The following is a 9,567-nucleotide window of genomic DNA, read 5'->3' as shown; positions in this document are numbered from 1 at the left end:
AAAAAATATTTCGAATGTAGATATTTATAACTAAACCTGAATATTACGATTAAAAACGTACCTCTTAAAGGCTAATTCTTATACTTAACAAATTGCTTTCTTTGCATAGGATGTAAAGAGGTAGGTACAACTTCGCCTATGAGCTCAAAGTAGTTAAACAAAGAAATAAATAATAAGTAGATTAAAATAAGCAGTTAAACACATTTTACCTTCCACCTAGAGGCACGTGTTTACCAATTATATAGGTATCGATTATTTAGTATTTCATTTCAATTCAAAAGTATATTACTTACTCCCCTTATTCCAGGATCGTAAGAATATCAATCAATCTCTTGTTGATACGAAATTTACCAACGTTCCATTTTTGTCGGTCCCCTGGGTGTAGACGATCCTCGTATTATTTTGTCGTCACACGCTAAGGTTTACATTATTTATACTCAACTGTCTAAACGAGAATGACGAAAAACGAAAACGTAATTCGCGGCGTTAAGCTTTAGTTTTCCTTTTAGCAGTTTTGAGGAAAAACATTGTGGATTCACTACACAACTTTTTTTAATTCCTTCTAAATGCTGATAGTGAAAATATTAAATAATATATCGAAAGTTCAATTTTAGGACTAGCCTAACTAAACATAAATAGTAGACACACAATGTATAAGTAAATACTCGTACACGAAATAATTTGAAAAATGAAAAGATTTTAATAAACTTTAAAGATACATTTCAATGAATTATGGGATATTTGTGCAACCGTCCGTTAATTTGTTAACCAACTACGCAAAAACTACAACGTTTGATGATTTTTTTAAATAGTATTAGAATAAATTACCTAAGCGCAATATTAAGATTGGTTTTTATTCCCTTTTTGTCATTATGTATGGGTTCCAAACGTGATCAAAAGTGATAAAAGATGGTTATGTTATGGAGAAGGTGGACAAGAGACGGCGAATCAGTATACAACTGTACAGTTGTTATGAGTTTCTTTCAAAGAAAACCGAAATCATTATTATGCATTGCGTCTGATGCATGTCATGCATAATCCCTTTTTCTATCTTCAATTTTATTATTATAACAATGATGCGATCCGTCATTCCCCACCTAAGAATAGGTTGATTGTAATAAAATACCAAATACGAAACTGTTGATTAATTTATCCAAAATTCACTTGCGTAATATAAAAACAGTAGAAAACTCTGATAATTCAACTGGAAAACAAGAATTGGCCGCGGCCTTTCGAAAGGGCCCAGTGATTCAGTGCCATGAGATATACAAGAGTCGAATTGAGGATACCGTCCCTTTCTTGCAAATGAAGCCGACACATGAAAGCTCTATTTTTGTCTCATAAGACGTTAACTTCAAAAGATTAGGGATTGGTATGCCAGCGTTCACCTTTGTTAAATGAAGCAAATAAAATACTGACTGTGGGATTTTCCGTTGTTTCTTTTGTAGGTACTAGGGCTTCTTACGAAGCTGGTTATTATGATTTTGAGAGGAAGCATTTGCCCGTTGTTGTACCTAATTCTTAATTAAAATTTAAGTATTATACTTTTTCAATTCAATAATACGCAATATCTCATCAACAGAATACTTACATCAATAAGAAATAATTTGAGGTTACGTCTTAATGAAAAAAAGGTATAATTGTATAGTAATGCAATGCTGTAATGTTATAAGTTACATATTTGATTATTTTTCAAAGATGTGTCAGTTAACTTTCGTGCGATAGCCGATTACCGTTTTAGCGCTACCTCTGTTTTTTGCAACGGTTCACTAAGGGTGCATAGGTTCCGTTTCGTAACCTAATCCCACGAATTTACACGGGCACTAGAGTTTACGAAAGCAACTCCCATCTAACATTTTAACCTACAGGGATTTATAGGTTACAGGGACCCATTGAGTAGGATTGTTCCAGTTTCCTTACAGCGTTTACTTACCCTAGAAATCTCCGGCTTGAAAATCGCACGCATAACGCACTGATCTAAACATATAGTTTAATTTTATAGAATAAAAGTTGCGATTGAGTTGTATCTTCCATTAAAACATTATTTGTACACCGCAAAGAGCATATTGTATTAATATAATTGAAATAAAATTATTAAAAAGCGGCCAAGTTTGAGTCGGACTCGCCCATGAAGGGTTCCGTTTCATTTATGACGTATTAAAAAAACTACTTACTAGATCTCTTTCAAACTAATTTTCGGTGGAAGTTTGCATGGTAATGTATATCATATATTTTTTTTAGATTTTTCATTCTGTTATTTTAGAAGTTACAGGGGCGGGGGACACATTTTTTTACTTTGGAAGTGTCTCTCGCGCAAACTATTCAGTTTAGAAAAAAAATATATTAGAAACCTAAATATCATTTTTGAAGACCTATCCATAGATACCCCATACGTATGGGTTTGATGAAAAAACATTTTTTGAGTTTCAGTTCTAAGTATGGGGAACCCCCAACATTTATTGTTTCTTTTTTCTATTTTTGTGTAAATATCTTAATGCGGTTCATAGAATACATCTACTTACCAAGTTTGAACAGTATAGCTCTTATAGTTTCGGAAAAAAGTGGCTGTGACATAATCGGACAGACAGACGGACATGACGAATCTATAAGGGTTCCGTTTTTTGCCATTTGGCTACGGAACCCTAAAAATACTGACACATACCTAATGACGATATTTTACACTTACCTAGTAGGCAATCCAAATACAAACATACTGTAACTGCAAACAGATTGGAACATGAGTATCGATTCGACACGGCAGGTGCTCCATCTGGATCGAGTATTGTGCATATATCGAACACCAATCGATCTGAATAGTAGAGTAGCGAATCTTGACCGAAATAGGACACCGAGTGTGTAGACATAATGTCTTGCATTTCAATGGGTGAAAGCAATTACACAACAAAATAGATTCGAGATCTATGATTAGGTTATAGATTACCTAACTTGGAATAAGTATGTTCTTTATCAGAGGATGTATCTTCTACGCAAAGGTGCATAATTAAGCGAAATTTTTAATAAAGGCTTTTTAAATATGCAATACAAATAATAAAATAGAACTTGGTATGGGTTAAGCACCAAGAAAGTGTATTTGGTTTTTTAAGTGCAACACGTAGTATTTTGGTCAAACTTATCTACTTATTGTAAAATTTTGAGATAACTTTAAAATATTCGTTTTATAACATGTCAAAGCCAAGTTCTAGCCAAGATAACAACTGAAAAAAGTTGCAAACCACTTTTCGCGAAATTAAATATACTCACCCTCGAATCCTTATACATCTTGGAAACTTGTAAATTTGTGTGAAAATACGAAGACTTGTTTAAAATCCAAAACCCCAAGCCTCAACTACATAACTTACGTAATCGGAATAAACTTGTGCAAGCAATTCCAGCTAACCTCCAAATGTTCAGTAAAGGCCCTTACTCAATGTCCATTCGAATTTATAACCTCATCCCTCAGTATATAAAAAATGAAACCAAATATAATAATTTTGTAAATAAGCTTAAGAGTTACCTTCTAACTGAATGTACATACAACCTACAAGAATTTTTGAATAATTCGAATAGATAAATACTTAATAATAACCATTATTATTTGTAGGCGTAGGGATGTGACGACCCCATTGCCCGCTGGTTTTACCAGTGCAATCAGTCAACGCAGGGCAGCTTGTGGCGAGCTGTTGGGGAGTAGCGACCTCACGTACCCGAGTGCTCCTGGGGAGTTCTGTTAGCCGCAAGGAGGGTGGGTGGGACAGGATTCTCTGCCTCTGGCTTGCCTTAGCCGGCCGCCCAGAGTGGAGTCGTTAGAGCTATAAGCTCTAGGGGTGGAAGTGAAAAATTACATAAGACGCGAGTTGGCACAGTGGCTGCTCGGAGCCACTGGGTAGAAAGCGGCGTACACCTCTCGACACCCCTGAGCCGCTCACACCGGTGTTGCCCTTGAGCCATCCTAGATGTCGCTTTTTGTGGGGGCCCATCTTGCGGGGGCGAGTCACAGTTTGCCGGAAATAAAATTGAATATCGTTTTATTAGGCAGGCGTCCGGTTTTTTATCCCGTAGCCCAGTATTTAGTCCATCTCTTTCACCCAATAGCCCAGTTCATTTTAGATTCCATCAACCCTCAAATAGTCCTTACACCTTGGCGGGTGCTGCCTCTGCGTGCGTCCCATGACGCGGGCAAGGGCAACATCCGCTAGGTGTACCCCTTACATTTCATAAAAGTGTCAAAAGGGCCTCTACGTGTTGGCTTCGGCTCCGCGCATGACTCCCAAAGTTCCGGAACACCATTGTTCCGTGATGGGAAAAACCATAATTATGTACTTAATAAAAATGGAGCATGATAAATGTTAGAGTGAAATAATAATAACACTACTAGTGGCCCGTGTAAATTCGTGGGATTAGGTTACGAAACCGCAGGGCAGCTTGTGGCGAGCTGTTGGGGAGTAACGACCCCACGGACCCGAGTACTCCCGAGAGTCGGTCAGAGTCTCTGTCTCCGGCGTGTCTTCGTCGGTCGGAGTGGACCCCAAGGGGACACGCAGGAGTCTCAGCTCTGGCTTGCCTTCATTGGCCGTCCAGAGAGGAGTCGTTAGAGCTAAATGCTCCAGGGGTGGAAGTGAAAATTTGCATAAGACGCGAGTTGGCACAGTGGCTGTTATCAGCCACTGGGTAGAAAGCGGCGTACACCTCTCGACACCCCTGAGCCGCTCACACCGGTGTTGCTCCTGGTCGTCATCACGACGGCATTTTTAGGGGCCCATCTAGTGGGCGGCGAGTCACCGCCTGCCTCGATAATGCGACCGGTTCATGGGTGTCTATTGTTGGGCCTGTGAACGGGTTCCAGCAGGCGTTCTACATGACATTAAAGCTCTCCAAGGGGCCTCTACGTGTTGGATCTATATCCCCACGCAAGCCTATCAAAAGACCGGGATTTATAGGCCCGTGAAATCCAAGGAGACACTACTTATATAGACAATACGTGATTTTAATTATTGTGATACTGTAAATATTTGATTTTAATTACCTATTATTCTATTTGTCATTATTGTTTACTGATTTATTTTATAAGAGAGTGCCTTAGAAATAAGTAGATTTAAAAATGTTGCAACGCCCTAGTAGGGTCCATGATTGTACTCTATTTAAAGACCATCTTTAATACCATGGTTGCAATGCAACGAATAAATGAAATGATAATGTAAAACGGTAAACGGCAAATGTGAAACAACAAACGTAAAGGATGCACTTATGAGGGGGATCTATGCATCATCTGTTGCCTGTTGAAGCTTAGTGGAGCCTTCGACAAATTTCTAATATTTCTTGTAGGACTGTAGCCACTGTAGGTATAACTTTCATATTAACATAGCATGGTAGTCCTTAACATGTATCTACACACATATCATAAACTGTCTATGATGCGATTAATAAGCCGTAAATTATGCCCAGAATGAAGATAAACTAGTTTTGATAATACAGATGCGAAAAATAGCTTAAAAAGTATTTAAGTACAAAATATAAAACTTAATTGAAATACTATTTCAAATAAAAAAATACTTTTTTTTAATACAAATGCTTTGCGATGACAAGTAGGTACTCTCAATTAAAATTACTGCTCTGAATTTCCGAGAATCTCTTTATTCTTTAAATACAATGTGTCTATCAGTCCTCTTTAGTGCTAATTTTGAGTTTTTTTCTCATGTTACCCAGTGGAATGAACTTATAAGTATAGTTTTTTAATGATAAATATTTAAAAGCAATAATTTAGATTTGTACTGTTTTACAGCTAGTATTTGCCTCTCGTTGGTGTGGTAAGTGTTAGTGTTTCACCAGGGCAGCAGAGTTTGTCCATCTCTTGTGCTTAGAAACACTCACAACGCTCAAAATGCCATATTTAAAATAAAAATCGCTACGGTCATACGCGTAGTTCCTAAATTGATTCAAATGCCTTCAGGCATTAAGTTCGCCTGTAGTAATTTTTTTTACAGTGCGATAAAGTTTCAATAAATAAATTGTATATTTTTTTTGGACCCGGGTACATCCTTTGGACCCGGGTACGTCCTTAAACTACGTCCAAAAGAGAGGTATGGGCGTTGTGAATGTCATCTCGCTTTGTGTGGTAGGGCAGATCTAGAGCAGAGCCCAACTGGGGAAGTACCTCCACCTTACAGAAAACAGCAGCCAAATAACACTATAACACTAGACTCTACTCATAGTGTTGTGTTCCTGCCAGTGAGTAAGGTTGCCAGAGCTCAATGAGGGGGGGCGGGTTTAGGGTCGGCAACGCGCATGTAACTCCTCTGGAGTTACAGGCGTACATAGGCTACGGAGGCTGCTTACCATCAGGCGGGCCGTATGCTTGTTTGCCACCGACGTAGTATAAAAAAAAATAATTAAACAGTCCCTAATTAAAAGAATGAGAGAATTGCAAGGATTGTAACTTCAGGCGTGCGTGCGTGCGTGCGTGCGTGCGTGCGTGCGTGCGTGCGTGCGTGCGTGCGTGCGTGCGTGCGTGCGTGCGTGCGTGCGTGCGTGCGTGCGGGCGTACGTGTTTATATACTTTAGTTTATAAGTAATTCTGTTTCATTATAATTACGGGATCCTAACCATCTTTTTACAGAAATTTTGCATTTAGATAGCGGTAAGTGATAAATTGATAGTTTATTGTTTATAGCATTATACACGTGAGCGGATTGGTCGTATATGGTGTAGGGACAGCATTGTACTTTCGCCGACGGAGTGATTCGATGTTCAAATCAACCACCAGCTCCTAAAATTAAGCTAGCTACTACGTTTAAAAGCGGCTTAAGAGAGCTTAAAAATTAGTCATAATAATAGGTAATATTCACGATAATCGATGAAACACATGTTACAGACAAATTACTACAAGCAGATAATTATATGTATATTATATTTTAACTTCCTCAAACTTAAATTATAGGCAAAAGTCAGCCTAGTAAGCTAAGTATTTTTGCTTTATTTTCCATTCAACAGTCTAATACAGGCTGACATAATTAAACGAGGTTTTTTCATTTTCTTTTGTAAGTATTATTAAAAAAGAATTCAAATGAAGCACGAAATTACAATCAACGAAAGAGCCCTTGAAGATGATTCCACAAACCGTTAGATCCTTGTTTAATCAGGCAAGTAAACAATATGAACCTTTTTCTCGTTGGGCACAACAAATATTTACTTAGCGTTTCTAATGTCTTTTGCTGGGAGCACAGAAATAGGTTTTTTAGCATACCCGTTGCTAAGATTTACATTGCAGCTTATTGTGCAATATATGCCGTATTAATAAAGCTCATATTCATCAGCAATTATTCAGTTTTGCCATACGAAGATTCTAAAATGTACGAGTAAGCGATAAAAATGTTCCAATAATCGTAATGCAAAGTAAATTATGTGTACGGAACTCACGCAAGAAACCGAGAATTTAAAATATTTTAGTTATATTTTAGCAGTTCACTTGCATAATACAATGTTTTAAATAATATATTGCTTGCTAGAGGCTTCTGACGGTGACTACGTCTGCGTAGAAGTCGTTAACTAAACGTAAACTTTCAATATATTCTCCTCCAATTGAGGGGGGGATTTAAATCTTCTCGGGTCAGTGGTGTAGGGTTAGAGCCGCTGTAGCTTTATTTGACGTTCATAAGCGCATTGTATTATGCCTACTTGAATAATAAACTATCTTTATCTTTATCAATCCCATTTTCAAAAAATCCACTTTTGGTGTAGCTCTAGGTACAACATTTAAATTTCAGTTATTTTTGTGTTGTCTGTATTTATTTGAAAAATTTACTTTTCTTAAACTTGCTATGAAATGATGACATGAATTACGTCAAATTAGGTCCGGAAATACTACATATCAGGTGGCATGAGTGAAGATGATATGATATGTAAAGGAATTTCATACTGCCTTACACACCTAGGACTGTAAAGCAACCTTCTTTTGTTTTTTAACGTCATATTGTGACACAACGTCTTGATATCCAACCATCAACTAGCTTCAGTTAGCTTGCTACGGTGATTAGTTGTGCATATTCGTTGCTAAGCATCGGCGGTGGCGCATCGCGCAGGCGCGCGGACTTACGCGCGTAAGGTTGTACACCGCTGGTAGAGTGGCGAGCCGAGTAGGTCGCCACAAAACAAATTGACTACAATTTTTTGTTTTAATTGCAAGTTTGAGAAAAGCACTATACATATCTCGGCGAGAAACGGGGTTGCCGGCCGCGTATCTCTATCCGTATATATCTACTTGGCCTGCAACCCTACGTTTCCCGGCCTCTATAGTAATGTACTATTATATAACAGTATAACAGTATTATTAATAAACAAACAAATAAACTTAATTTTGCTTTTACTTCTTCTTTCTAAGTCTTGAAAACATCGCTGAACGTTATTTTATACAATAACTGGAATATTTACCCCCTACATATCTATACGGGTTAAAATATAAACGATGGTCCACAAATTCTCTTTACCTATTTATCATCATTTTTTTCCGAACAGCGATATTTCTGGTAGGACCGTATTTGAGTAGGACTTTCGGCCTTTTAATCTTTTCATAAGATTCCGTGCTACAAGCTACAACCACTAAAAAGAGCACTTAGATCCGGTCCCACGTGCGGTGAGTCTGACTCTTGTGCACTTTGCAACCCAGTAATAATAACTATATTAGCACTAATTGGTATTGTAAGGGTGCAGTGCAATAAAAGTTAAAAGCGAACATTAAAGTATTATTTATATTTATTGATTATTTGATTTCGTACTGATGTAAAGATAAAAATATTGTCTTATTATTTCATATGAACGTCATCTTTTAGTTCTATAAAATTGCGTAGTGGTTTTTACATTAGGATGATCTTAAATTAAAATTTGTCGTACGACATAATTATTTAATTGTTTAATTATCGTATTTTTTAAACTATCAAGCAAAATGCGGCAAGACCTACTCAGACTACACACGTAGATACCTTAAGGGCACAATAAGATAAATTCAAAGAATAAAGACTACCTTTTTCAGCGGATGTGGTAAAAGTTTTTTGGGTTCCGTAGCCAAAACGACTGAAACGGGACCCTCATAGTTTCTTCATGTCCATCTCTCCGTCCGTCCGTCCATCTGGCCGTATGTCACAGCAATTTATCTCAAAAGCTATGCAGTATATCTGAATGAAGTTTGAACCATGGGTGTATTTTGTGAGGCGCTAGTTAGTTTTGAAATACAAATAATTTAGAGGGCCACTCCATGCATGTAACTAAAAATAAAATAAAAAATCAATAAATATCAACGTTATAGTTTGTATGAAGTTACTACTTTTTAAAATAATCGCTTTGAAAGTCCAAATTAATGTATCGCACACATTTTTGAAGCGCGTTTATAAATACGATCAAAAAATCAAGAAAGTAAAGCTCAATAAATACAGAGAGTATTTAAAGAAAATTATTTTGAACATAATTAGCTTTTTACAACAAAAAAAAAATCATTTTTTTACTAAAACATATTACGTGTACTTTGCTAATCCGCGAAATAATAAGGTGCTAATTAATTAGTAATAACTTACTTGCGTA

The sequence above is a fragment of the Cydia pomonella genome, chromosome 3 (genome assembly GCF_033807575.1).
Source record: "Cydia pomonella isolate Wapato2018A chromosome 3, ilCydPomo1, whole genome shotgun sequence".
Taxonomy (NCBI): domain Eukaryota; kingdom Metazoa; phylum Arthropoda; class Insecta; order Lepidoptera; family Tortricidae; genus Cydia; species Cydia pomonella.
This window is presented reverse-complemented; position numbering follows the sequence as displayed.